At 47.8% G+C, this 27,321-nt stretch overlaps 1 long non-coding RNA gene across 1 annotated transcript; it reads right to left on the bottom strand.

The window, feature by feature from the left end:
• Positions 1-5,870: 5,870 nt before the first annotated feature.
• Positions 5,871-24,035, bottom strand: LOC147379389 (uncharacterized). The gene is made up of 4 exons (XR_015160691.1): positions 23,866-24,035; positions 8,766-8,855; positions 6,830-6,976; positions 5,871-6,228 (listed from the first exon to the last, which is right to left on the bottom strand). It is a non-coding gene; the product is annotated as an uncharacterized LOC147379389 (long non-coding RNA).
• Between the last annotated feature and the right edge of the window lie 3,286 nt (positions 24,036-27,321).

The following is a 27,321-nucleotide window of genomic DNA, read 5'->3' as shown; positions in this document are numbered from 1 at the left end:
TATTCAGGTGTTAGGAGGATTAAAGGAAATAATGCATATAATCTTGTTGTAAATGTTAAATAAATGATCATATTATCATTATTAATATCATCAGAGGCTTGTGGATGACAGACTGAGATAGACTAGAGAGCCATTTTAAGCATGTGGGTGACTATTATTTTTCTAAGGTAGACTAACAAATTACCACAAACTTGATGACTTAAATGTCTTCCCTCACAGTTCTGGGGGTTAGAAGTCTGGAATCAAGGTGTCGGCAGGACAATGTTCCCTCTGAAGGTTCTAAGGAAGCATCCTTTCTCGATTATTTGTAGCTTCTCCCAGCAGTCCTTGGCATTCTAATCCTACCTGCATTCTCCGCCTCCGTCTTCATGGGGCCTTTTTCTCTGTACGTGTCCCCTCTTCCTCCTCTTCTTTTGTTAATTTAGCTGTTTTATTTTTAATTAACTTTTTTTGTTTTTTGGCCATGACACAAGGCATGCAGGGTCTTAGTTCCCTAATGAGGGATTGAAGCTGTGCCCGCTGCAGTGGAAGTGCAGAGTTTTAACCACTGGACTGCCAGGGAAGTCCCCCTTTTCTCTTATAAGGACACGAGTCATTGGATTTAGGGCCCAGTCTAATCCAGCATGACCTCATTGTAACTAATTACATCCACAGAGACTATGTCCAAATAAGATCACATTCTAAGGGTCTATGTGGATATGAATTGGGGGGGGGACATTATTCAACTCACTATGGGGACATAAAAATAACATTGAAATTGAAAACATTTTAAAAAACATTTTGAAATTAGATATAAAAGAGTAGGCAAAAATACGACAAAGAATTCCTGTATATCCTTCACCCAGTGTTTCCAAATAGTAACATTTTACCATGCTTGTTCTATCACTCTGTCCCTCTACGTGTGTATGTAATGGATTCTCTCATGTGTCTGAGGTGAAGTTGTTGCAGTACCATGTCCTTTTACCTATCAGTATTTCACTGTGTGTATATATATATATATATATATGTATATGTATATGTATATGTATATAATAATACAGCATTAAAGAAGGTGGAGTAGAAAGATGTGCCCTAGTCTTCTGAGAAATTGCAACTCATTGCTGAACAACCATTGACAGGAGAAGGTTGGAATCCATCAAAAAAGATACCCCATATCCAAGGGCAAAGGAGAAGCTGCAGCAAGACAGCAGGAGGGGTGCAGTCACGTTTAAAATCAAACCCATGCCCACCAGAGATGCTTGGAGGGTACAAACACAACGTTGTGTGCACCAGGACCCAGAGGAAGGAGCAGTGACCCCACAAGAGACTGAGCCAGACCTGCCTGTGAGTGTTTGAGTGTCTCCAAGGAGGCGCAGGGCAGCAGCAGGTGGAGGTGGGGTGGGCGGCATAAGTCCCCTTGGAGGAGGTCACCATTAGCACTACCACAGAGCTGCCAGGTGCGGGATACACAGACTGGAGAACAATTACACCAAAGAAATTCTAGCACTGTTGCAAAAATTCTAGGGCCCACAACAGACTTCCCAACCTGGGAATCCAGCAAAGGGACTGAAAATCCCCGGGGAATCTGACTTTGCAGTTCAGCGGGATTTGATTACAGAACTTCCACAGGACTGGGGAAACAGAGACTCTTGGAGGGCACAAACAAAACCTTGTGCACACCAGGACCCAGGAGAGGGGAGCAGTGACCCCACAAGAGACCCAGCCAAACTGCCTCTGAGTATTTGGGAGTCTCTGATGGAGGTGTGGGTCGACAGTGGCCTGCTGCGGGGGCAGGGACACTGACAGAAGCAGTCCTGGGAGGTATGGCATGCTCACATAAATCCTTTGGAAGGAGATCTCCGTTACCCCTACCGTAGTTTGGCCAAACTACAGGGAGGGAACACAGCCCCACTCATCAGAAAATGAAAGATTTATTGAGCATGGCCTTGCCCGTCAGAGAGACATAGTTTTCCCCACAGCCAGTCCCTCCCATCAGGAAGCTTGCACAAGTCTCTTATCCTCACCTACCAGAGGGCAGACAGAATGAAAACCAGTCACAGAAAACTAACCAAAATGATCACATGGATCACAGTTTTGTGTAACAAACTATGAGCCATGCCGTGTAGGGCCACCCAGACAGATGGGTCATGATGGAAAGTTCTGACAAAATGTGGTCCACTGGAGAAGGGAATGGTAAACCACTTCAGTATTCTTGGCTTTGAGAATCCCAGAAACAGTATGAAAAGGCAAAAGATATGACACTGAAAATGAAACCCCCCAGGTCGGTAGCTGTCCATTATTCTACTGGAGAAGAGCAGAGAAATAGCTCCAGAAGGAACGAAAGGGCTGAGCCAAAGCTGAAATGATGCCTACCTGTGGATGTGTCTGGTGGTGAAAGTAAAGTCCGATGCTGTACAGAACAATATTGCATAGGAACCTGGAACATTAGGTCCATGAATCAAGGTAAATTGGAAGTGATCAAACAGGAGATGGCAAGAGTGAACACTGACATTTTAAGAATCAGTGAAATAAAATGGACAAGAAGGGTGAATTTAACTCAGATGATCATTGTATCTAATACTGTGGCAAGAATCCCTTAGAAGAAATGGAGTAGCTGTCATAGTCAACAAGAGAGTCTGAAATGCAGTACTTGGGTGGAATCTCAAAAATGACAGAATGATCTTTATTCATTTCCAAGGCAAACCGTTCAACATCACAGTAATCCAAGTCTATGTCCCAACCAGTAATGCTGAAGATGATGAAGCTGAATGGTTCTATTAAGACCTATAACACCTTCTAGAACTAACACCAAAACAAGATGTCCTTTCCATCATAGGGGACTGGAATGCAAAAGTAGTAAGTCAAGAGATATTTGGAGTAACAGGCAAATTTGGCCTTGGATTGCAAAATGAAGCAGGGCAAAGGCTAACAGAGTTTTGCCAAGAGAACGCACTGGTCATAGCAAACACCCTCTTCCAACAACACAAGAGATGACTCTACATATGGACATCACCAAATAGTCAATACCAAAATCAGACTGATTATAATCTTGCAGCCAAAATGGAGGATTTTTATACAGTCAACAAAAACAAGACCAGGACCTTACTGTGGCTCAGATCATGAACTCTTAATTGCAAAAATCAGACTAAAATTGAAGAAAGGGAAAACCACTAGGGAAAATCACTAGGCCATTCAATTCAGTTCAGTTCAGTCGCTCAGTCGTGTCCGACTCTTTGCGACCCCATGAATTGCAGCACGCCAGGCCTCCCTGTCCATCACCAACTCCCAGAGTTCACTCAGACTCATGTCCATCGAGTCAGTGATGCCATCCAGCCATCTCATTCTCTGTCGTCCCCTTCTCCTCCTGCCCCCAGTCCCTCCCAGCACCAGAGTCTTTTCCAATGAGTCAACTCTTTGCGTGAGGTGGCCAAAGTACTGGAGTTTCAGCTTTAGCATCATTCTTTCCAAAGAAATCCTAGGGCTGATCTCCTTCAGAATGGACTGGTTGGATCTCCTTGCAGTCCAAGGGACTCTCAAGAGTCTTCTCCAACACCACAATTCAAAAGCATCAATTCTTCAGCGCTCAGCCTTCTTTACAGTCCAACTCTCACATCCATACATGACCACAGGAAAAACCATAGCCTTGACTAGATGAACCTTTGTTGGCAAAGTAATGTCTCTGCTTTTGAATATGCTATCTAGGTTGGTCATAACTTTCCTTCCAAGGAGTAAGCATCTTTTAATTTCATGGCTGCAGTCACCATCTGCAGTGATTTTGGAGCCCAAAAAAATAAAGTCTGACACTGTTCCCACTGTTTCCCCATCTATTACTAGGCCATTCAGGTATGACCTAAATCAAATCCTTATGCTTAGACAGTGGAAGTGACAAATAGATTCAAAGGATTAGATCTGATAGAGTGCTTGAAGAACTATCGACAGAGGTCTGTAACACTGTATAGGAGCCAGTGACCAAAACCATCCCCAAGAAAAAGAAATACAAAAAGGCAAAATGGTTGTCTGAGAAGGCTTTACAAATGGCCAAGAAAAGAGAAGTGAGAGGCAAAGGAGAAAAAGAAAGATACATCCATCTGAATGCAGACTTCCAAAGAATAGCAAAGAGAGATTAAAAAAAAAAAAAAGTCTTCCTAAGTGAACAATGCAAAGAAATAGAGGAAAACAATAGAATGGGAAAGACTAGATCTCTTCAAGAAAATTTAGAGATACCAAAGTAACAGTACATGCAAAGATGTATACAATAAAGGACAGAAATGGTATGGACCTAATAGAAGCAGAAGATATTAAGAAGAGGTGGCAAGAATACACAGAGCTGTACAAAAAAGGTTTTAATGACCTGGATAACCATGATGGTATGATCACTCATCTAGAGCCAGAGTGTGAAGCCAAATCGACCTTAGGAAGCATCACTATGAACAAACAGTGGAGGTGATGGAATTCCAGCTGAGCTATTTCAAATCCTAAAAGATGATGCTTGAAAATGCTGCACTCAATATGCCAGCAAATATGGAAAAGTCAGCAGTGGCCACAGGACTGGAAAATGTCAGTTATCACTCCAATCCCAAAGAAAGGCAATGCCAAAGAATGTTCACACAGTTACACTCATTTCACCTGCTAGCAAGGTAATGCTCAAAATCCTTCAAACCAGGCTTCAGTAGTACACGAGCTGAGAGCTTCAGATGCTTAAGCTGGATTTAGAAAAGGCAGATGATCCAGAGATCAAATTGCCAACATCCATTGGATCTTAGAATAAGCAAGGGAATTCCACTAAAACGTCTACTTCTGCTTCACTGACTGTGGTAAATCCTTTGTGTGGATCACAACAAACTGTGGAAATTTCTTACAGATGGGAATACCAGACCACCTTACTTGTCTTCTGAGAAACCTGAATGCAGGTCAAGAAGCAACAGTTAGAACCGGACATGGAACAACGGACTGGTTCCAAATTGGGAAAGGAGTATGTCAAAGCTGTATATTGTCATTCTGCTTATTCAACTTATATGCAGAGTACATCATGTGAAATGCTAGGCTGGATGAAGCACAAGCTGGAATCAAGACTGCCAGGAGAAATATCAATAACCTCAGATATGCAGATGACACCACCCTAATGGCAGAAAGTGAGGAGGAACTAAAGAGCCACTTCATGAAGGTGAGAGAGTGAAAAAGCTGGCTTAATTTTTGACATTCAAAAAAACTAAGCTCATAGCATACAGTCCCATCACTTCATGGCAAATAGATGGGGAAACAATGGAAACAGTGAGATACTTTATTTTCTTGGGCTCCAAAGTCATTGCAGACAGTCATGAAATTAAAAGATGCCTGTTCCTTGGAAGAAAAGCTATGAAAAACCTAGACAGCATCTTAAAAAGCAAAGACATCACTTGGCTGACAAAGGTCTGTCTGGTCAAAGCTATGGTTTTTCTAGTAGACATGTATGGATGTGAGAGTTAGACCATAAAGAAAGCTGAACTCTGAAGAATTGATGCTTTTGAACTGTGGTGTTGGACAAGTCTCTTGAGAGTCCCTTGGACAGCAAGGAGGTCAAACCAGTCAATCCTAAAGAAAACCAACCCTGAATATTCATTGGAAGGACTGATGCTGAAGCTGAAGCTCCAATACTTGGGACACCGATGTGAAAAGCTGACTCACTGGAAAAAATTCTGATGCTGGGAAAGATTGAGGGCAGGAGGAAAAGGGAAAATGAGATGATTGGAGTGCATCACCGATTCAATGGACCCGAGTTTGAACAAACTTCAGGAGCCAGTGAAAGAGGAGTCTGTTGTGCTGTAGTCCGTGGGGTCTCAGAGTCACAGGCCTGAGTGACTGAACACCAACAAAGTGACTTTTTAAGGTCCAAATAACGACACTGCCAGTTCTCAGGGCTCTTCATGGCTGTAATTTCCAGAACAACTGTCCGGGCCACGACAACCTTTCTTCCTCGTGATTCCCATCCTCTGACAAGCTATTCTTTCCTGACAGGAGCCCTTTAGTTTGCAGTACGAGGTAGTAACAACTACGGCTGCCACTAGAAGTCACTGTTTGGCTGGACACGATAGAAGATCTCACTCTGCTCAGCTGACTCGCAAGCCTTCTTGTGAACACAATAAGGACATCTGTTTTCCCAAGCAGCAGCGACAGTATCTTTAGACGGGTCCACTTAAGCCTCCTCTGGGTCCTTCATCAGACTTGAAGCCTTGACAACAACTCTCAGACCATATATGCCTTTGCTAAATTCTGCCCGCAGAAGAATAAAGACAGTAATCCCAATTTACATAAGCACTGCGCTCCAGGTGCTGCTCTGTTTCACATATATTAATTCATTTAAAACTTTAAAAAGCCCTATGGTGGTGGTGGGTGGGAACCCATGCGGAGGTGGTTTCACCCAGCTAGTAAGTGGTTGGGCCAGGCTTCAAATCCAAACAGTTTGTCCATACACTTAACCAGCATCCCCCTGCACAGCTTTGCTTGAGTCCCATTTTAATCATACTTTCCCACACCAAGCCTGGAATCGCTGGCCTCTTTATAAGTACTCACACAGTGAAGTTTGAAACTGTCCAGTCTCTCAGCAGTGGACACAGCTCACCCGCTGTGCCCTGGGAATGCATCCAACAGCCGCGCTGACGCCCACACCTCAGCTCCGCCTGCCCTGGTGGCTGCAAGCTGGCCAGTCCTGGAATGGTGGCTCCCAGCGACACTATGGCCCCACTACCACCCTGGCAGTGTCATGCCCAGAGAACCTGAGGTTGCCAGATTCCTCCCTCTTGGCCCTTGCTTCCCAGAAGCAGTAGCTGCTTGCTTTGGAAGCTGCTTCAGATTAAGCCCCCCAAAAAGGTACCTGAAAAGGTCTGCGATCCACTTTTCCTTTTTTGTAGTGCATGGTGGGAAGGGTATGGGTTCTCCATTTGAAGCCTGTTGGTCTTGCTCTGGGCTGAGTGGCCTTGGGTAGCATTGCTTAACTCTTCTGAGCTGTGAGTTCCCTCATCTGTGGGTAGACAGAACATTTCCTTGGATGTTGTAAGCGTTAATGATATACATAAAAGGCACTGGTAGGGGCTAGGAGGTGCCTGACAGATCTGGCTACTATCATTTCCTTAAACGCACAGCCCACCTCCCATGCATCAGAAAAGCTGACCCTGATATCATGGCCTCGGTCGAGTTCTCCTTTATCCCCAAACACTGGCGCCTCTTATTCCCTGTGTTATTTGTTGAGCAGTGAAAACACTGGCAAGTGTCATTTCTTGTGCCTGGCCTAGTTCTCCAACTTGACTCCAATCAGAGTGGGGGCTGTCCTTTGTATACGCTGTAGATGCCTTGTCTTAACCAGGGACCCAAAACAGTGTCAGCACATGACTGTTGATGACAGAAACTACCTGAAGTCAGTTCATAAGTATTTATGGACTGTTTACCAAGTGTCAAGCAATGTTCCAGACTCTGGGAACAGAAAGTGAAAGTCACTCATTTGTGTCTGACTCTGCGACCCCATGGACTGCAGCCTGCCAGGCTCCTCTGTCCATGGAAATCTCCAGGGTAGAATATTGGAGTGGGTAGCCATTCCCTTCTCCAGGGGATCTTTCCAACCCAGGGATTGAATCCAGGTCTCCCACATTGCAGGTGGATTCTTTACCAGCTGAACCACCAGGGAAGCTCCAGAGAGGGGATTAAAACCCAACCCTTCAACTGTAAATTGATACAGCCACTATGAAAGATAGTATGGAGATTCCTTAAAAAACTAGGAATAACAGTACCATATCACCCAACAATCCCTCTACTGGACATACATCCTGAGAAAACCATAATTGAAAAATACACATGTACTCCAATGTTCATTGCAGCACTATTTACAATAGCTAGGACATGGAAGCAACCTAGATGTCCATTGACAGATGAATATGGTACATATATACAATGGAATATTACTCAGCCATAAAAAGGAACACATTTGAGTCAGTGCTAATGAGGTGGATGAACCTAGAGCCTATTATTCAGTGTGAAGTAAGTCAGAAAAACAAATATCATATATTAACATATATACATGGAATCTAGAAAGATGGTGCTGATGAACCTATTTGCAGGGCAGCCATGGAGATGCAGACATAGAGAACAGACTTATGGACATTGGGGCAGGGGAGAAAGAGTGAGGTGAATTGAGAGTAGCATGGAAACATATACATTACCATATGGGATAACCAAGGGGAATTTGCTGCATAACTCAGGGAACTCAAACCAGGGTTCTGTAACAACCTGGAGGGGTGGGATGGGAAGGGAGGTGGGGGAGAGGTCCAAGAGGAAGGGGACACATGTATACCTATGGCTGATCCATGCTGATGTATGGCAGAAACTGACACAATATTGTAAAGCAATTATCCTTCAATTAAAAATAAAAGAGAATATCCCCTCCAAAGTAAACAATAAAAAAAGAAATTAAAAAACCCAGCCCATGCACTAAAGGAGCTCCTGCTATGGCTAAACTTCTGCAAAGGCCTGGAGCATCTTATATACGTTTCCAAGCATCCAGCTCCCAGGGAAGGACTTTCTTGGTCAAGGCAGTCTGGTTCACTGCATCTCAAACAGAGGTAAAAGTCCCACCTACAGCCCAGAGCCCTTCACCCTGGAGAACACACAACAAGGCCTTTTGTGCCCCAGGACCTTGGGGCCACTCTGGGCCTCACAAGAGTTTCCTTAAAATCAGCCAGCAGCCCCTGGTCTCACCGGGGGACGCGGGCGTGGGGGGGGAAGAGATGGTAAAATTAAGAGCGTCGTGCTCTCCTTACCACGAGGGGGCAGTGTTGGACCGTGGACAGCAAAGAACTCAGTCAGAGATGGGTTCCCTGGTGATTCACTCCAGCAATGCATGATTTGTTCTTGGGTGGAGTGGAAAAAAAGGGAGAGAATGGATTGGAAAAAATGAAACCATCTGTTGAATGCGCAAGTTGCCACAGTCATGAGTTCAACCAATGTTCAACTGACCAAGTATTTTTAGTGCAAAGAAATAAGGTAATTTGAGGGTTTCAGAAAACAAGCACTGTCCAGGAACCAAAATGATAACTGAAGAAATACTATGTATTAGCAAATGCTTTACTCTTTCCTTTGCAAAATGACAATTTTTTTTTTTCCAGGAAAAGGAAGGCTTTCAGAAGTTAAACAGTTAACCAAATAACACTCCCCTCCCCCACAATTGAATAAAAGAACTTCCCTCTTATCTGGGTTCAGAACTGGCAAGCAACCTCATTGTGGGCACTTCATAAATATTCATCAACAATGAAAATGTCGTCGAGAGAGTGCAAAGGAACCGTTTTGTCATTTCGAGAACCCTTCTGAAATGCCAGCAATTGAAGCAAGACCTCCACTATCCTTGGCAAACCTTGAACAAGAAGAGCCCAGTTCAGCTGGTCACATGGGAAGGAACCAAATAAGGACAGTGGATGAATCTCCCTCCTGAAGTCTGGGGCTGCGACTGTCCTTAGAAACAGCAGAGCAAACTGAAGTACTGGGTGGGATTTTTTAAACAACCACTCCCAAAACATCCAAGTCACTAGGATTCAGTGAACCCACTTTGTGGGGAAAAAAACCACCCGGCGTCCCCCTTCCCAGAACACGCAGGCAGTGCCTGTGAGCACACAGCTAAGGTCAGCGCAGGTCGTGATGGCGTGTCTATCACTTTACACTGTCCTGATCACGCTGTATCAACTGAGCCGAGGGACACGCAGAAAGAACAGGGTGAAACCAACACATCGGTATGCCGTCCAGTCAAGGTCTGTTTGTTTTGGCCCGGGGAACACCTGTCCTTGGCCTGTGTGATCTCGATAAACAGAGAGGAATACACCTCAGTAACCATCGCCTGGACTGCCTGGGCTGGAGAAGCTGGGCTCTGGCGGAACTGTGGCAGTCGGGCTTGGAAACCTTCCATCAGAAAGCGGCCCCTACACAGACCTCTTTCTGGTTCTGAGGAACACTCTCCATCTGCCGGCGGCTGACTCAGGCCAGAGTCAGGGTGGGGCAGCCGCAGCTTGGGTGTGGGCCTGGGCTATCTTAGGCCTGCAACAGTGAGCAGCCCTATTTCCTCACACCAGCCCTAGAGGGGGTCGAGGTGGCCGGGAGCTCCCTCCTCCCTGTCCCCCGAGGCTTTCCAGTTGTTCCAGGCTCCTCGGCACTGGGTGGAACGGAGTGGTTGTTGTTGTTCAGCTGCTCAGTCGGGTCCAACTCTTTGTGACCCCATGGACTGCAACACACCAGGCTTCCCTGTCCTCCACTATCTCCTGGAGTATACTCAAACTCATGTCCATTGAGGCATCCAACCATCTCATCCTCTGTCTTCCCCTTCTCCTGCCTTCAATCTTTCCCAGCATCAGGGTCTTTTCTAATGGGGGTGGGGGTGGGGTCTGAGGCTAAAGCCATGATGTGAGGGGCAGCAGGAGTCGAAGCCTCTCTCTTGGACTCAAACCTGCAGCCAATATAGTGGCGTCCTGGTGTGCAGGCTGGGCCCCAGAGAACCAAGGCAGCAGCCACGCTTGCAGCCCTCTGACTCCTGCCTTGCAGACACAGCTCTATCTCTAGCACTCCTCTCCCCTCCCTACTGCCACCCACCTTGTCAAAACCCTCCCTTTTATTCATCCCTGTAGACACTGTGCAAAGCAGACCTTGGCTGAGAGAGGTGGGCTGTGGCCCCCTCCTCACAAACACGGAAGGCCAGGAAGGAAAAGAGCATTAACCAAGTTCGTGCTTTATTCCAGAAGCTTAAGACACAGGATCTCTCTCAGTCCTGGCCTCTCACCTCAGCGGAAGCCCGCATCATTCCCATAAGAACCAGCTGAGAGCACGGCGGCCCCTACCTGTGCTCAAAGTCCAGCTCTGTTGTGACCCGGGCGGTGATGTAACCTCTGGGCTGCCTCACTGGGAAGCGTGAATTGGGCCACTGTGAGCAGGGGAGGAGTGAACTTATGTGAAAAGCGCTGAGAGCATTAGCATGACGTATTATCAGCTGTACGTGTTAAAGATGAGGAAACAGAGGCCAGGGAGCAGGTGTCAAGTGCAGATTTGGTGGACTCCACGCAAATGCTCCCCCTAATTTCATGCGGTTTCTCTTAAACACTGTGAATTGTGGTCCCCTCCCAGAGATGGTTACACTGAGCCTGACCAGCGTGTGTGGAGAACAGGGATAGCCAGGGCGCATCCCCTGCTTGGGGCATGAAGGCCTTGCCTGCTGTCGAGGGGCTGGCCCCGGATGCTCCTTTTCCTCTTCTTGGACAGAATTATGACTCTAACCACCTCACCGCCATCGCTACCCTAAAATCTGAGTCGTTTTCCCTGAAAATATGGCAGAGGTGGAATTTAAACCCAAGCCTGCCCAGTCTCTCCATTCTTATCTTGGTCAGCTGCCCGCTGCGGCCCGGACGTCTGTGGCAGACAAACGAGGCCACAGGGTTTGACACAAGGGCGATGCGGCCTCCACATGCGCCGTGGAGGAAGGGAACAGGAAACCGGGATGAAGGCCAAGGCTGGGGGGTGGGGGCGCATGGATGCACAGCTAAGTCATCTAATTGCTCAGTTTATAGATCCAGTCAACCGGGAGATGGTCCGCACTCACCTAACATGCTACAGGGGGCTCCCTTCAGCCCCAAAGCAGAAAGGCATCCAGAGGTGTCTTGGGTCCGGCACACTGTGGTCTCAAGGGTAGGCAGCATTTTTCGGGAGCTTATCTCATGCTCTGAGTCGATAGTCTCCCAATTAGTTTTGTGATTCTTGCCAAATCTCTCAGCCTTTCTGAACCTCAGTTTATTAATGCATAAAGCCTGCCATATAATCCCTATCTCACACGGATTTCCGATGGTTATGTAATTTGACATATGCAAAAATGGCTAGGAGCTGGCATGCAAAAGATAGTTTATGAAATGTGTTTTCCTAGCCTGTATGAGAACCCACATACAATCTGAGTTTCACCCCAGAGATGAAAGACCTGGAAGAAGGCTTCCTGCACACCTGCTGGAATGTTCATGCCTCATATGGGTAAGAAAGCAAGTCTTTGTGTCACTCCACTTGCCATACCACTTCGGGTATCGCAAGCCCTTCTCAGCAAACCAGGCACCTATGATGGGATGTACACTGCCCTCCTGGGTCCCCAAGGCCTCTGTGACGAAGCTGCCCACCTGCCCCTCCACGCTTTTCAGCGTTGTGCTCACTGTACTGACAACATTCATCTCAGTTCTGCCCATCATCCTGCCTGTTTAGGACAGGGGAGAGAACATGGGGCCAGAGGGGACCGTGGAGGGAAGCCTCCAGAAGGCCCATGGCCTTTCATTCCTGTCCCAAGGCTGGGAGGCCAAGTGTAAAGAGAAGCTCCTCAGAGAGGCCTGGGAAGGGGCCAGGGAGGGGCGTGCAGAGCTCTCTGGAATGTCCAAGGCTCTCAAGAAATCTGTCAGATGAGAAGGGAAACGGAAAGTGGTAACCAGGTCAAAGGACATGAGTTTTCAGATCATTATTCATCACAACCAGAGGATGACCAACCGTTGACTGGATTACTAATCCACAGGTGTGGAGGGAAAAGGCTTGTTGGGTTTTTTGCAGTGTTTCCCTCCCCACCATGCAAGGGTGGGCGCCAGCACTCAAAGGTGGGGGGTGTCAGGGGGTGGGGGAGTTGGGGGGATTGAAGCCAGAATCTTCCAGCTCAAGCTATGGTTCCCCTCTCACCAGCATGTGACCCTTTAGGCCCCAAATTCCTCATCTGAAAATAGGGGCAGTTGCCACCTGGGGCTGCACTGCACACTCTGTGAGAACACTTCTCATAAAGAGGGAATGCAGCCGTTATTGTTAATATGCAGGAGCCCTAATTTCTCTCTAAGCCAACTAGTGCTGTCTCAATATCAACAAAGAGAAAGGTAGCTATTTATCAAGGCATTTTGTAATCTTTGGGGATTTTAAAAGGCTTTTTAAAGGCTGAAGAAAAGCACCAAATTGCTTCAGTTTCTCCATCTGTTCCTGCATGTTATCTCCATCATCTTGGGGGAAAACATGGGCCCTTTGGGGTAAGGCCTTGGCAGGTGGCCACCATCACGCTCCCAGGCAGGCCTCCCCACCAGCTTGGAGGGGTAGCCAGCTAGCAGGTAGCCGTCCAAGGAAGAGTGAGCTCAAACAGGCCACCTGAGACCTTGGGTCCAGGGCTGCCTTGTACTCTTTTGCCCTCATGGGCCACTGTCTCCATTAAAACAATATTTTAAAATACATTTTATGACTGCACTGGTATAAAAGTAGTTCAGATCCACCGCTGGGTTATTACATATTCATACTTAATTTCTCTGATGGTTTTGAGAAAATCAAAATATAATTGGAAATAGGTGAATTACGAGGAGCGGTTTGGCCTCTAGGGGGCAGCACGAGCTCACCAGATGCTTACGTGACCCGGGGTGGCGGGTAAACCGTGGGTGAGCACCCAGCAGCGACTCCCACCGCTGACTCACAAAGGCCTTTTGCTTCTCCCAGCGCCTCCTCGGAGAGGGCTGTGTTAGCGCCTCTCACCCTCAGCCCAGGAAGCTGACGGGCGGAGCGGGAGTTACTGCCCCACTCAGGGCAGAGAGGCTCACCCTGGGAGGCGCAGGGCCGCGCGGGGTCACACGGTGGCAGAGGCGGGGTCCAACCAGAATTTCCTGGCTCCTCCTGCCGGAGTCTCCCTCGGAGCCTCAGCAGGCAGGATGCTCCGAAGCCCGAGAAGTTGGTGATGTCGGCTCAGCCCTGCCGCGTCCCCCATCCCAACACTGGCAGGCAGGGAGCAGCCGCCCCCGTCCCTTCTCGGCACCCCTCCCCCCACATGCCTTTGTTCACTCTGCCTACCCACCCCACCCCCAACACCCCACTGCCCCGAGTCTGGCAGGTGGGAGAAGTTCCCTCTGCTCCCCGAGAACTGAGCCGGACATCAAAGGCGCGCAAAGGGGACAGGACGAACCGGTGCGGCACAGGGGTGGGGGGTGGCTGGGGGGCCTGGGCCAGGAGGCGCAGCAAAAAAGACCAGAAACAAAACCAACAGAACACCAGGCGGGAGATGATCCGATCTTCAAGCAGGCTTTTCTACCTCCCAGGGGGAACACCGGGCACATGGCTGGTGGGAACAATAGGCCTTCCTTTCTTCCTTCTCCAGCTGAGCATGCAAGCTCTGGGGAAGAGAGGGGGGAGAGGGAGATCTCTCTCCCTGAGGGTCCCCCTGCGTAGGGCCTGGACCCCTGGGGAAGCTAGTTTACAACACACAAAATTGATGTTCTTTCCTTCTGTAGAGGTGAGGGGGGTGCCTAAACCCATGACAGAAATAAACTGCTCTGCCTTGCTGGATGAGCAAAAAAAGTTGCTCATTTTTTAAAGGGGAAACGAGATGCCAGTTGACTGAAATGGATATGGCAAAAGGGCAACCCTGTTCTCTTTCAGAGAGCACCTGTTTGGTTCAAAGGGGCCAAGAAGATTCTGGAACCTTGGCAAAGTGTGGCCGGGCTTGAGGCAGGGGGACAAGGCATTCCGCAGAGACCCTGGGGGGTGTACGGGGGGTGGGTGGGGGTAGGGGCCCTGGATGTCCCTCTGCAGGTCAGAGGTGACATCTGCCACAGAACAGCCCGCCCTTAGCATCACCTCACAGGCAGGAGTCTGTCTCATTTCTCACACACAGTGACCCCAGCGCCTGTCTGGTTAGGCAGGTCCAGCTAGAAAGCAGGAATGACAGCCTTGTCATGTGGATGGAGAATAAGCCACAGCTCAGTTTCTGGTCTCCAGTGTTGCCCCTCTGACCCCCCAGGAGATTGGCACGACGAGGGTACAGTCTAGTCAAGGTTGGGAGAGCAGGACTGAGGACAGAAAAGGAACAGGACCCTCGGCAGAATGCCTGGTTGTGGAGGCTGTGGCTAGGGGGACAGACAGGAGGTCAAGAGCCACAGGGAGAACTCATCTAAGGAAGGTCTGCACTTGAGGGTAGCCGTGGCTTTGCCCAGGCCAAGCCGGACTCACCATATTCAGGAATTCTGTGACACAGGATGACTGACTTCCACAACCAATGGGGACTTTCAGGAGATCTATTCTTTTTTTTTTTTTTTTAAAGCTTTTTATTTTGTATTAGGGTATAACCGATAAACAATGCTGTGACAGTTTCAGGTGAACAGCGAAGGGACTCAGCCATAGATATACATGTTATCCATTCTTCCCCTCGCACCCAGGCTGCCACGTAACGTTAACAGAGTTCCCTGTGCTATACAGTAGGTCCTTGTTGGTCTGAATGCTCTAGTTTGATCCCCGCGAATTGCTGCTGAAAGGGGCTTTGGAGGAAATATCCTTAAACCCCTGTGTGGCCCAAAGGGACAGTGTGACTTGCTGAATGCCCCACAGCTGCTCAGAGGACAGGAACGGGAAGCCCTGGTTCCCTGATCCATGGTCTAGAGCTCCTGCTGGTAGATGACCTTGACAATGGAAAACGTAGGTGGTCTCGAGGAGTCCTGAGGACCTGGGGTGACTGAAGCCCAGGGCTGAGGATGCAAAGTGGACTTTGATTTTAAGTTCAGACCAGAAAGGGAGGTAAGCCACCAAAATGGGGTGATTTATCAGAGTAGCTAGAAAGCCAAAACATGGCCAGCTGGAGGTCACCTGACAGGGAAGGACATCTGTGAAATGGTGTCTAAGGTCCCATCCATCTCCGGTGTTTGGAGACCTGCTGTTCTAGGAGCCTGAGGCTCCAGGGAGATCAGAGGTAGTCAGTGTGCAAGGAGTAGGCTGGGGAGGGCCGTGACTCATCCCTCAGTCATCCCTGGACCCCTGGGGCAGCCCTGAGTCAGCAGCCATTTCTGAGATGGTCACCATCTCCGGAGGCCTTTGATGGTGACTCAGCAGAAAGGGACAGGCTGAGGCACCACCTTCCCCTGGGGTGGCCTGTCAGCTGGAACCTCCCATCTGGGCCTGCTGGGTCCCTCCTCTGTCTCTGGGAGAGCAGAGTGCTGGCTTCCTCCCAGGATCCCACCCCACGGCCTCTGAGAGTCTCCGGGGCCCCAGGCAGGGGTGCAGTACCACGGGACCCCCCCCGCCCGCCTCCGTGCACTAGGACCACATCATTTTGGCTTCTCTGAGTTAAGCAGCCAGATTTCTTCAAAAGCTTATTTTGCCAAAGAAAAGAGGAGCATAGGGTTTAGATTTGGAAGACGCTTTAGAGAACAGTCACCTCTGTAATCTCACAGATAAAGAAACTGAAGTGTGGATTGATGGTGTGATTTTTCCCGAGAATACCCAGAGCTTATTTCCTCGAGGCCATCATTTTGCCTAGTTAACCAGTAGGGCAGGCTGAGAGGTCTTCTGAGAGAGGAACACAGCGCCAGCTCACGTGCCTGGGCTTGTCCTGTGGACAGCAGAATCACACCCCTGCCCCTGTTCCCCAGATGTCCAGCCTTCAGTCCCTGGAACCTGTTAATAGATCACCTTATACAGCAAATGGGACTTTGCAGACATGATAACATTCAGGGTCTTGAGGTGAAGGCACATTCTGGATTATCTGGGTTGGTAAACCTATCGACACAGGAATCCTTGTAAGTGAAAGAGGGAGGAAGGAGAGGCAGAGAGTCAGGGGGAAAGGGTTGAGGTCCAAGGAGCTCAGGTTCTAGGAGCTGGGAAAGGAAGGAAACAGATTCCTCCCTGGAGCACCCGGAAGGAATCAGTCTGCCTGCTCCTTGATTTTAGCCCAGTGAAACCCATTTCAGACTTCTGACCTCCAGAACGCCAATAAACCTGTGCTGCTATAACAAGTTTGCAGTAATTCGTTACAGCAGCAGTGGGTAACTGACACATATCTCCTTCCTGCTCCATCCCACTGCAATTCAGTTGGTGGTTTTAAAGAATATGTTTGAAAACTAATTTGCCACCCCTTGATTTCCACTTAATGAGATATAAACATAAGCTACTTAGGAAGATGATGGTAAAAAATACCTTTACCTCGGTAAAGGTAAAAAATACCTTTCTTCAATAATGAGAGTTGTACATACTTGAACAAGTTGGACTCAGTTGGATATAAAAAATAATAAAAGGTAATAGTAGCTGCTGCTATGGACAGGTGTGCTGTGCTTAGTTGCTCAGTAGTGTCCTACTCTTTGCAGCCCCATGGACTGTAGCCCGCCAGGCTCTTCTGTCCATGGGGATTCTCCAGGCAAGAATACTGCAGTGGGTAGCCATTTCCTTCTCCAGAGGATCTTCCCAACTCAGGAATCGAACCCCGGTCTCCCACATTGCAGGCAGATTCTTTACTGTCTGAGCCACCAGGGAAGCCCAGGTGATATGTACAGGTAGGTGAGAGCTGATTATTCCTTCACAATATGCTATTAGGTTATCATGAAATCTCTATCTCTGCACAAAAGACTAACTTAAGGGAAACATCATGGTGTTGCAGAGGTAAGATTCAAATAAACTATAGGTTTGGCCATCAGACAACCAGATTGCTCTGAGCCAACTGCTAGCCACAGGACCATGTAGGGATCAAGCCTCAGGTGTGAGACTTCCCCGGTGGTCCAGTGGTTAAGAATCCGCCTGCCAATACAGGGGACGTGAGGTCAATTCCTGGTCTGGGACAATGCCACATGCCTCAGAGCAACTAAGCCCACACGCCACAAATAGAGAAGCCTACGTACCACAACTACTGAAGTCTGCACATCACAAAGCCTGCATGCCGCAACTACGGAGCCCACGAGCCTAGAGCCTGTGCTCCACGACAAAAGAAGCCAGTGCGAGGAGAAGCCCATACCCCTGAAGGAAGAGTAGCCCCTGCTCCCCTCGATTAGAGAAAGCCTGAGTGCAGCAATGAAGACCCAGCGCAGCCTAAAATTAACAAAGGATTTAAAAAAAAAAATCTCTGGTGCATATTAGGCTAGAAACTGTAAGCCCCTAGCTCTACACTAAGTTCACGCTAGTGTGAGGAGAGTTGCAAATATTTGGCCAACCCACGTAACTTGAATCCTATTAACTTCACAAAATTAAATCCATTTTACATACTTCTTATGTGACCGACTCATTAGAAAAGACCCTGATGCTGGGAAAGACTGAAGGCAGGAAGGGAAGGGGATGACAGAGGATGAGATGGTTGGATAGCATCACGGACTCGATGGACATGAGTGAGCAAACTCTGGGAGATGGTGAAGGACAAGGAAGCCTGGCGTGCTGTAGTTTGTGGTGTCGCAGAGTTGGACATTACTTAGCGACCAAACAACAACAATGCTAATGAGCAGAGCCTCTGATACTGTTCAAAGATAGGGATAACTGTATATCCTGTGGTAGCTGCCTCTGGAATGTGGGCAAAGGTACATCTTCACACACACAGTGTCACCCCATCTGGGCTGAAGCATTTCAGTGTATATCACAGACACTGTGACAGGCTCTGGCCCTCAACACCTGGGGACACAGGTCAGGCTCCGCTGAGAAGCCTCTCCCCCACTCTGTCCCAGTCCCGTCATGGTGCTGGGCCGAACAGCTTCCACCGCTCTGCTTGGATCAGCCAGGAGACAGGATGTCCGTCTCCCCTCCTGGGAGGTGCCCCAGCTTGTCCCAGTGGTTCTCTGGCAACTCTCTCCACTTGGTTTGAGGTTGACAGTCACATCCTCAGCATACTAACAACCCACCTCTCCTCCCCACACCCCGAGGTGATGGGCTCAGGGTCACTGGGCTCCCTTTTCTGGGTCGCTGCATAGCATGTTCTGTGTGGATGGTCTCCTGCCCTCCATAGCCTGTGGAGTGGCTGATAGTACCCCATGTCCTTAGCTTTAAGGGATCAGCTGAGATTCTGCAGCAAGAAGAAAAGCCCCCCTTAACATCCTGCTACACAGCGACAGAAGTCGTCACATTTTCCTTTTCACTTCGATTGCCAAGGCTGTGTTTCATACCTGCCTGTTCTAACTTCTCCTGGATCTAGATCTCAGAAACCCCTGGACCCATCTATCCCCCTGTCTTCTTCCCCCTCCCTCCCTGCTAACTCATTCACCCCTTCTCTCTTCTACTCCCCTGCCTTGTTCTTTTGCCCTTCCTTTAATGATTCTGTTGCTCATTCACCTGTGAAACTGAGGCAGCGTTATCTAGAATGAGTTGTTTAAAAAAAGTATAAAGTTTTACTACAACTTTCCCAGTGGATGGCTCCATGAAGCACGAGGAAACATGAGTGTTATCCCCATGAGAAATTACACCAAAGACGCACAGATGTGCGTCTAGAAGTAACAATGGCCTTTCTCTTACAATCAGATGATGAAAGATATGTTTGTGTGACATTAGAGAGACATCTTCTGATCACAAGTTCCACAGAATCTGGATAAACGCTGAAGGCAAATATTTAATGCAAACATTTCTCATTTTCAAAAGAAACTAATGATGACTGAAGGAGCAGGAAAAAGACATGGGTGCCAAGGGAAGAGTGCTCTGGGAGTTGCTCTATAAGGAAAAGAGGGAAATAGATATCCATGCCTCTGAGAGTGTCAGAGCAACATGTCAGGCATCAGAACAGAGTCATAGTAACTGGAAGGGACAGAGTAGCTCTATCCTGCAATATCCACCTAAAACCTTTGGAAGTGTGTTAATACCAGACTGCACTGATTATGGGAGAGGGAGCAGGAGGATGGGAGCATGCCTCAGTGCCCAGGAGAGGGGAGGCAGTCTTAGTGTCTGCAGGCTTAGGGCAGGGCTACTCTGATAGGAGGCGAGGGGCTATATCCAAAGGACTCTGGGTTATGTGGGTTTAGAGGAATTTAGTATTTTTGGTTCATGGTTTCATGACCCACATCATGAAATGTACAAATGGGGCTATTTTAGCTTGATGTCCTTTGACATTTAACCAGACTTCTGGTGGGGGACTGGCTTTCCCTGGGGCTGGGAGAGGATGGGCCAATGGAGTCACAGCTTAGGAATCCTTAGTACATAAGGATTCTCATGTACTACGGGTTCGTTCAGTGTAAACAAGCATATGGATCCTCTAGGTCAGCCTACGTCTCCGGGCCTTGTACTTAGGACAGTGAGGTGGTCTCAAGCACTGCCTTCCCTTGGAGCAATGGCTCTCAGACCTTCATGGATGTCAGATCACCTGGAGGACCTGTTTTGCTGCACTCTAGTCTCTAAGAATCTGGTTCAGTAGGTCTGGGGTGGGGGCCTGGGAATCTGTGTTTTCAACAAGCAAGCTCCAAGGTTATACTGAGCTGTGGGTCCAGGAACCATACTTTGAGAACCACTAAGAATCTTCTTCCCCCTACTCAGGTTATTCCCTAGATCAACTGAATCAGAATTTCTAGGGGTGGGAGACAGGCATCAATACTTTAAAACCTCCCTGGGTTGTTCCAAAGGTGACCCCGCTATCAAGAGCTACCATTCCAAGTGAATGATTTCGTAATAGAGACAGACAGAAAAACACCATCATGACCTTCTCTAGTGGCACAGTTGGATAGGAATCCGCCTGCCAATGCAGGGGACACAGGTTTGATCCCTGGTTGGGGAAGATCCCACTTGTTTCAGAGCAACTGAGTCCATGTGCCACAACTATTAAGCCAGTGCTATAGAGCACATGAGCCACAACTACTGAAACCCATGTGCCTGTGACCCGCACGAAGAGAGAGAAGCCAGCGCAATGAGAAGCCTGTGCATCACAACGAAGAGCAGCCCCTGCTCACCACAACTAGAGAAAGATCACTAAAAGCAAAACAGACCCAGTGTAGCCAAAAACAAACAAACAAAAAAAAACCACCACCATCATTTGGGCAAAAAAGCAGCAATAAAACAACACTGGGGTATATATAACTGGAGAGTGATAATTAACACCTGTGGAAGACTGACTGTGCCAGGGTTAATGTGCTTCTCAAAACAACTCTCCCCATTTTGTAGATGTATGAAACAGGCGGGGGTGAGGTTAAGTCATCTGCCCAGGGTCATGCCCCTGGTGACACTCCTGGGTTTTGAACCCAGCCACCCTGGTCTCAAAGTCCCTGCCTGAGGCCTGTGTCCTCAGTCCATGATGGTTTATTCACAGCCTTGTTTTCTGTGAGCAGAATTTACAGTGAATGTGGAATGAGCCCCAGCATCTATCAAACTGGGTTGGACTCCACAACTCAGCCCTTAATAGCAATGTAACTTGAGGAAGTCCTTTAGCCCCTCTGAGTCTGCTTTCTCATCTGGAAGATGGGTATAAACGTGCCTCCCTCAGAGGCCTGCTGCTGCTAAGTTGCTTCAGTCCGACTCTGTGCGACCCTATAGACGGCAGCCCACCAGGCTCTGCTGTCCCTGGGATTCTCAAGGCAAGAACACTGGGGTGGGTTGCCATTTCCTTCTCCAGTGCATGAAAGTGAAAAGTGAAAGTGAAGTCGCTCAGTCGTGTCCGACTCTTCGAGACCCCATGGACTGCAGCTTACCAGGCTCCTGCATCCATGGGATTTTCCAGGCAAGAGTACTGGAGTGGGGTGCCATCGCCTTCTCTGCAGAGGCCTGCAGGGAAGGTTAAAAAAAAACCCAAACTGCTCAGTACTCAGCATACACTGCACCTGGCACACAGCTGAGCTTCAAGAGACATTACTCTCTTCCCCTTCTCCAGCAGCCCTTCCTCTAAGGGTCCTCAGAACCCTGAACAAGTTTTTCCCTGTGGCTTCCTGAGTGCCTTTGCTAATACTCCTCTCCTCACAACTGGCAGATACCTCTGGACTGAACAAATACATTCTAGGGAAATGAGAAAGTTTTCCTGTGGTATGGAAGGAAGCACAGATGTCAGGCTTTCTTGAACAATGAGTTGAGCACTCGAGACCCTTGAATGAAGGAAATCTGTGCTAACACTTGAGGGGAAATAAGAAATGACTCATGAGCTGTGGTGTCCCAGCACAGCCCAGACAGCTGCATGCACCCAGGGTCCCAGTGTCGGGTGGGGCCCCCACAGCTGCAAGGTGTGCTGCGTGTCAGTCGTTACTAATAAAAAAATAGGGAAGCTTGTGAGTGACTCACTCGAAACAATAATTCAGCAGAGAATGACGCTCTGAGATTCCTGGCAGTGAAGGCAAAAAGAACTGTAGGTTGCATTCTGTGGCTTTCGTTAATTGATAAAAGAAAGCACAACCAAACTTTCTTTAGGACTAAAGTTCAGGTGGAAATTATTTACAAGGGTTTTATATATTAAGCAACATAACGAATGTCTATGGCAGTCTATGGGGTCACAGAGTTGAACACAGCAGTGACTGAACAACAATGGCAGATTCACAGAGAATTTTAAGTTGTTCTTCACCCGACCATTTCTTAAAATGGCACTGGATAAAATCTTAGGGGTCTGATATTAAACAAGCTGAGAATATCTCTGTTGAGGAATAGAGGCAATCTAATCCAGGAAGAGAACTTTTTGATTCCAGAGAAAGAAACATTTAGAGAATTGCCAAGCATCTTACATATTACTGTTACTGACTGTCTTGGCAACATCTAGCTCCCTTTTTAAATGCAAAGATAAACATTATTTGAGAGCAGCATTACAATAGCTCTTTAATAAGAGTATGTTTAATATGTTTAATGATGAACAATCTGACATGTTTGCAAGATATCCAAAATGCAGTGTGTGGAAGGAAAGAGAAGTACAGATTCATGCTTCTACCTGGACAAGAGGCATTGAGTTGAAAGGCATTTGCGTAAATTCCAAATAGATTTTCAAATCTAGAAAATCAAAACCTGTAAGTGTGGAGTAAGTCCTATTTTGAACAAAAGCAGCAGAAAGGGGACCTGTTTTGGATTCAAAAGAATAGGAAGAAACAGAAAAACAAGAATCACCATAGTCTTCCTAAAAGTATTCAGTCAGTGAGTCAGTTCAGTCACTCAGTTGTGTCCGACTCTTTGCGACCCCATGAATCGCCAGGCCTCCCTGTCTATCACCAACTCCTGGAATTCACTCAGACTCATGTCCATTGAGTCAGTGATGTCATCCAGCCATCTCATCCTCTGTCATCCCCTTCTCCTCCTGCCCCTAATCCCTCCCAGCATCAGAGTCTTTTCCAATGAGTCAACTCTTTGCATGAGGTGGCCAAAGTACTGGAGTTTCAGCTTTAGCATCAGTCCTTCCAAAGAAATCCCAGGGCTGATCTCCTTCAGATGGACTGGTTGGATCTCCTTGCAATCCAAGGGACTCTCAAGAGTCTTCTCCAAGACCACAGTTCAAAAGCATCAATTCTTTGGTGCTCAGCTTTCTTTACAGTCCAACTCTCACATCCATACATGACCACTGGAAAAACCATAGCCTTGAGTAGACGGACCTTTGTTGGCAAAGTAATGTCTCTGGTTTTCAATATGCTATCTAGGTTGGTCATAACTTTTCTTCCCTAAAAGTATTACTACTATCATTAATACATCATAGCATTAAATGTATTATTAGCTTCTTAAACGTAAAGAGGGCTTTCCTCTTGTTAAAATACACTAGATGGTGGCTGAATTGTGGCCCAGGACATCGTTCATCTTACAAAACTTAGCCTAAGGGAGCTGTAGGAACCTTCAGAGTCTAGGGCAAGATCCTGGGGCTCAGCCCAAGTCACAGCATCCGCGGACTCCCCACCCCACCCCCCACCCACCCCCACGCAAGGGACCCCTTGGAACTTGGACTGACTGGTGGCACGCTCGGCTACCACCTGCAGTCTTACAGCTGCTGGTCGATTGCTGAGCAAACACGGGCGATTTGCCAAAAAGTACAAGGTTCAGTTTGTCAGAGAGGGAAAACCAGACACCTAAACATAGAAGCACAGGCACGAGGGGCCCACGACGAGTTAGCCAAGGTCAAGGCCCCCCGGGGCCGTGGGGGCAGGCATGAACGCACCCCGCGGTGAGTGACCCTCGGGCCCCAGCTCGCCACCCACAGGCCCCAGCCTGTGGCGGGCTCCTGCCCTCGGGGCCTACCTTGCTGCTGTCGAGCTGATAAAGTCGAAAGTCCCAGCCGGCAGGGAGATACCAGGCCGGCTGGAAGGTGTTGGTGGCGGCGGAGGACCGGGCTTGGGGCTTCGGCCGCGCCCTCCTGCTGCCGCGGAGACACCCAGAGAGTCCCCTCCTCTGTGAAATGGGGCCAAGCTCAGCACTACGCGTCCTACCCGCGTCAGGGGCTATGAGAATACTTAAAAAATGGCGCCTTGATTGTTCTAAATTAACTCACCTGTGAATCCCACGTCCTTCTTGACAGCCTTCCTGGATTAGAGCTGATTTTGGCGAATGGGTTTTCTGTTTTCTCTTCCTTCATATTGACTCAAATTTTAAATGTATCTTTTCTTCCTACACCTAAAGAATTATCTGACCTGTGATTTCCTGTTTCTACCCTGCTGTTTATAAATCTTATGTCTACACCAGCCTACGGGCCAAGGGCCAAGTATAACACTTTTTGCTGCTTCAGAACCACTATTTTATTCTTTTCTCCAAACATTTAGAATTGGGTTGAATGGTGAAAACAATTTCAGGTACTTCAATCTTTGCCTGAGGAGCTGTTGTTTAGTCACTAAGCCGAGTCGGACTCTTTTGCGACCCAAGGACTGTAGCCCACCAGGCTCCATTCTCCATGGAATTTCCCAGGCAAGAATACTGGAGTGGGTTGCCATTTCCTTCTCCAGGGGATCTTCCCGACCCAGGGATTGAACCCGCATCTCCTGCATTGCAGGCAGATTCTTTATCATCTGAGCCACAAGGGCTTCCCTTTGTCTGAGTATTTTCCTTTTTCCTATGTATAATAATAAGTATATGGAAGTGAGCAGGACCCTATGGGGCCTTTTCAGGACAGACCCCCACCCCTCCATACCCTCTGCTGTATCTCCTCTCTGAAGTACGTAGGTAATCGTATCTGGTTGACCTTTCCTACCTTGTTTCACAGATACTAAAACCACCATTAAATGGAAGAAATTATCTACCTGATGACCATGAGCATGTGGCCCCCAGACCTACTGGCACCTAAGGACTGATAATATTAACTCCTGTGACTCTGCCCTTTTACTTCCCCGTCAGCCGATTAGAGAACTGTGCACAACCTGATCCTACCCTGGGCTGCCCCTCCCTCACTTTGTCTTTAAAAATGCTTCTCTGAAGCCCATCTAGGAATTTGGGCTTTTTGAGCACTTGCTGTCCTGAACACCTTGCTTGGCACCCTGCAGTAAGCGCTGCACTGTCCTTCACCGCAATCTGGTGTCAGTACATTGGCTTTACCTCTCAAGGGCAAGCAGACCCAAGTTAGGTTCCCTAACATGTATAGTTAAAATTACTCAACTCCATGTCGTTTAACTCACAGACCCACGCTATAGAATTTGGTATACCCTACATTTAAAAAATTTTATTTAATTGGAGGATAACTACTTTACAATATTGAGGTAGTTTTTGCCATACGCCAACATGAATCAGCCGCGGGTTCACGTGTGTCCCCCATCCTGAACTCCGCTCCCACCTCCCTCCCCACCCTACCCCACCCGTTTGGGTTGTCCCAGAGCAGAGCACCGGCTTTGAGTGCCCCGCTTCATGCATTGAACTTACACTGGTCATCTGTTTTACATGTGGTAAGGTACATGTTTCAATGCTATTCTCTCGAATCATCCCACCCTTGGCTTCTACCACATAGTCCAAAAGTCTGTTCTTTTACATTTGTGTGTCTTTTGTTGCCTTGCATATAGGATCGTCATTACTGTCTGTCTAAACTCCATATATATGCATTAATATCCTACATTTTTTATTCAGCATCGTGTTAGTATTTCCCCACATCATTTAAAAGTCTCTGTATGTGAAGTTCACCTATGACCACCGTTTCACCATTTAGTAAGCCATACTATATTTTACTCATTTCCCTACTATTGGACATATAAGTGGTTTCCAATTTTCTGCTATAATAAATAATAGTGAAATGAACATCTTCATAAAGCTATTTCTGCTTATCTCCTTAGAATAGATTTCCACAAGAGGAATTCTGGATCAAAATGTATGAACATTTTCAAAAGACTTTTGGATGTAATGATGTACAGAAGTAACACTGAAATAGTTTGGAGCGATATGGATCTCATTGAAGAACTATGATTGATACCTCAAAAGAAGACATAAAGGGAAAGGTGGCATGGGGAATCTTTTTAGAGCTTTAGGCCCTTGTTCTGAATAATATAAATAATTAAACAGATAAAACTTCAAAATACATGAAATAATTATATGCTTTAATGTCTTTTCCCTGGATGTTTATCCAGCTTTGCTCATAGCCTACACTGAAGTAGAAAGTTGGAAGAGTGTTTGGCAGGGTGGGTGCTGCTGCTGCTAAGTCGCTTCAGTCGTGTCCGACTCCGTGTGACCCCATAGACGGCAGCCCACCAGACTCCCCCGTCCCTGGGATTCTCCAGGCAAGAACACTGGAGCGGATTGCCATTTCCTCTTCCAATGCATGAAAGTGAAAAGTGAAAGTGAAGTCGCTCAGTCGTGTCCGACCCTTAGCATGGACTGCAGCCTACCAGGCTCCTCCGTCCATGGGATTTTCCAGGCAAGAGTCCTGGAGTGGGGTGCCATAATAACTGCTTATTCCCAGTTCCTTTGGCTTCTCAAGGAGCAGTGGGCCCCACACAACTCTCACCACAGTTCTGGTGACTGCAGAAGTAGACATGATCTAAGAGCTGTCCATCTAAACTCCTTCTTTTATAGTTGAAGAATCTGAAGCACAGTGTACCTTGCACAATGGTTCTTAACCCTAGTTTCGTATTAATATCACCTGGCGATTTTTAGAAATCCAGATTCTACCCCACATACTCTCATGCCATTGGTCTGTGGTGGGACCCAGGCATCCATATTATTGAAGAATTCCTTAGGTGATACTGTTAATAATAAGCCCTAAGATTGAGACAGGCTTTCCTGGTAGCTTTGTGAGTAAAGAATCCGAGCGGTGCAGGAGACCTGGGTTAGGTCCCTGGGTCTTCAGGAAGATCCTCTGAAGAAGGAAATAGCAACACACTGCGGCATCCTTGCCTGGAAAATCCAGAGGAGCCTGGTAGAATACGGTCCACGGGGTCGCAAGAGTCGGCTATGACTTAGTGACTAAACCACAACCACCACCACAAGTTTGAGAAGCTCTGGTATAGCAGGGACAGTGTGAGTTTTCAGTTCAGTTGCTCAGTCATGTCCGACTCTTGGCGACCCCATGGACTGCAGCACATCAGGCCTCCCTGTCCATCACCAACTCTTGGAGCTAGCTCAAACTCATGTCCATCAAGTCTGTGATGCCATCCAACATATCATCCTCTGTTGTCCCCTTCTCCTCCTGCCTTCAGTCTTTCCCAGCATCAGGGTCTTTTCCAATGAGTCAGTTCTTTGCATGAGGGGGCCAAAGTATTGGGGTTTCAGCTTCAGCATCAGTCC

Source organism: Bos grunniens, chromosome 1 (genome assembly GCF_055505025.1).
Source record: "Bos grunniens cultivar Pamir isolate PY7600 chromosome 1, Bosgru_T2T1.0, whole genome shotgun sequence".
In the NCBI taxonomy this organism is placed as follows: domain Eukaryota; kingdom Metazoa; phylum Chordata; class Mammalia; order Artiodactyla; family Bovidae; genus Bos; species Bos grunniens.
This window is presented reverse-complemented; position numbering and strand designations above follow the sequence as displayed.